The 2,885-nt window shown below is 44.5% G+C and overlaps 1 pseudogene; it reads left to right on the top strand.

The window, feature by feature from the left end:
* The first annotated feature begins 272 nt into the window (after positions 1-272).
* On the top strand, positions 273-1,713 carry LOC101341103 (E3 ubiquitin-protein ligase TRIM39 pseudogene; annotated as a pseudogene).
* The last annotated feature ends 1,172 nt before the right edge of the window (positions 1,714-2,885 follow it).

Genomic DNA, 2,885 nt, shown 5'->3' with positions numbered 1-2,885 from the left:
TTCTATGCTTATCAGAAATTGGGTGGATCCCCATCATAAAAGAACCGGTGTCAGGAATGGGATTCCTCAGCTCACCCAGATGCCAGCATCTCAGCTACCTACCCCTCTGGGTCCTTTTTCACCCTCAATGCCTCCTAAAGGTTTTTACCTCCAGCCCCACTTCTCCTTCTTCCACAGGCACCACTAGGCCCTCACATAGCCACCCACGGACACTCAACTTCCACTGAACAATGAGCCTCTCTGTGCCACGTGGCCTCCACTTCCATTAAATAATGGCAGAGATGGGTGTATTAGAGGCTGGGGCCTCTGTAGCCTCCACAGCTGCAGCTCTGGGGAACTTACATGCTCTATGTGCCTCAAGTACCTGAAGGAGCCTGTCATCATTGAGTGTGTGCACAGCTTCTGCAAAACTTCTATCACTAGTGGGAGGACCAGGAGAGGGACTTTCCTCATCCTATATGTCAAAAAATGTCCCACTACCACAGTCTCTGGTCTAATCAGCAACTAGGCAGCATGGTGGAAAATACCAAGCAGCTCCAGGCTGTCAAGAGGAAGATCCGGGATGAGAGCCTCTGCCCCAGCACCATGAGTCCCTCAGCCTCTTCTACTATGAGGACCAGGAAACTGTATGTTTTATAGATGCAATTTCCCACACCCGCTGGGCCCACACTGTCGTGCCGCTGGACAACACCACACAGGAGTACAAGGAAAAGCTGCAGAAGTGTCTGGACCTCCTGGAGCAGAAGCTGCAGGATATCACGCACTGCAAGTCCTCTGAAGAGAAAAAGTTTAGAGCACTCAAGAGACTAGTGAGAGTTGCCAACAGCAGATCTTAAGAGAATTTGAGGGGCTTCATAGGCAGCTGGATAAAGAACAGCAGATATTGCCTTCACGGCTGGAGGTGGAGGAACAGGACATTCTGCAGCAACTCTGAGAAAATGCTGCTCATCTCAGGGACAAGCCCCAGATCCTGGCCCACTTGGCTGCTGAGGTGGAGGGCAAGTGCTTACAATTGGGCTTCAAGATGCTTAAGTATGTCAGAAGTACCCTGGAAAAATGTGAGAAAGTGAATACTATGGAGGTGACTTCTGTATCTATAGAGATGGAGAAGAACTTTAGCAATTTCCCCTGACGGTACTTTGCCTTGAGGAAGATCCTTAAATAGCTAATTGCAGACATGACCCTGGACCTTGAGACCTCTCATCCTATCCTAGTTCTATAGGAAGATCATTAAGAGTGTCAACTTCGTAGAGTCAAGACTCCAGGATCTCTATGACACACCGTGGAATTTCACCTTCTACCCTTGTGTTCTAGCTACTGAGGGTTTCACCTCAGGTCAACACTACTGAGAAGTGGAGGTGGGTGATAAGACCCACTCAGTAGTAGGTGTGTGCCAGGACTTTGTGAGCTGAAAGGGCAAGCTGACTCCACTCCCTGAGACTGGCTACTGGCGGATGCGGCTGTGGCATGGAGACAAATATACAGTCGCCACCACACTTTTTACCCCTTTGCACATCAAAGTGAAACCCAAGCAGGTTGGCATATTCCTAGACTATGAGGCTGACACACTGTCTTTTTACATTGTTACAGACTGCTGTCATATCCACAACTTGACTGACACTTTTACCGAGAAACTGGCCACTCTTCTACCCAGGCATCTGGGCTGGTCTGAAGAATGCTGCACCACTTACCGTTAGGCCACCAACAGATTGAGAGTGACAGTTAGGTATGGATATGGAGATAATTCAGGTTAAGGCAAGGTCAAGGGCTATGGGCCTTCCTTCCTGTGTCCTGCTGAAATATCTTCCTGTCTATCTGGTTCTAGTCCTGAATCATCTAGGAGAAACACCTTGGTTTCTAGGATGGTTTTTTTTTGAGCAGGACTGGGCTGGGATAAGAGCCCAACTGCATCCCTCTCCTGACTATCGGGGTGAGGAGCTGGTTACCAGGGGGTTGCCTCCTCTGAAGTCCATCAGGTTTTCTATTGCACAAGGATGAGCTGGGAAGGAAGTAGAGGCTTTTCAAGAAACAAAAAGTCAGTAGGGAAAAATCTGTCTTCCTCAAACTGGAGGAGGAAACAGAAACTTCTGTACATCCTTTTAGGGGATTCTTTAACCAAGAATAGCCTTGTTTCTTGAGGAGGATCACAGAGGTCTGTGTACTTCTAGGCTGAATAAAGATGAATGACAGTTGCAATATATGTGTGTGTGTGTGTGTGTGTGTGTGTGTGTGTGTGTGTGTAGGTGTTTCCTCTAATGTTTTTGCCTGATCTTAGACAAGTACATACATACTATTATGTCATGATTTTATTGTATTTGAATTGCTAACTTGGTTGCAACTTTATTTCTTTGAAATCTAGCATCATCAAAGCCAATGGTTTAACTAAGGAATTCACATCGTTTATCTATGGAGTTTTTTTATTTACTGTTCAGATGGTTATAGACTTGGTAATCTTGGTGTATTCTTGGTATATCCTGACTATATGATATTATGTCTCAAGATTATTATGTGTTATATCTGAGGCTCTTTTAAAACAAGGTTAATCGTTATGGTTAGAGGTATTTTTTGTCTAAACTTTTAAAATTAACTTTATTTGGCTTTACATTACCTTTCTAATTAATTTCCATGAGGTCTTTCACTTTTAAAAGTATTATTTTTATAAGTTAATCATGGCCATATTAAGTTTTGTCATCTGCAGATAAGCTTTTGCTCTGCTGACTTGCTGAAATGCTTGACCAAAATATTCCAACAAAAAGATGGACTATATTGGACTTGTGAAAAGGATTGTGGTATTTTGAACATGGTACCAACAGATTGAATCAAGATTTCCAGAACTGTTGTGTAGAAGCTGAGGGATTTCACAGACTGTGGCTGATCCAAGATCG

This window comes from Trichechus manatus, unplaced genomic scaffold (assembly GCF_000243295.1).
Source record: "Trichechus manatus latirostris isolate Lorelei unplaced genomic scaffold, TriManLat1.0 scaffold00130, whole genome shotgun sequence".
Classification (NCBI taxonomy): Eukaryota; Metazoa; Chordata; class Mammalia; order Sirenia; family Trichechidae; genus Trichechus; species Trichechus manatus.
The sequence above is the reverse complement of the archived record's forward strand: the minus strand, read 5'-3'. Positions and strand labels throughout refer to the sequence as shown.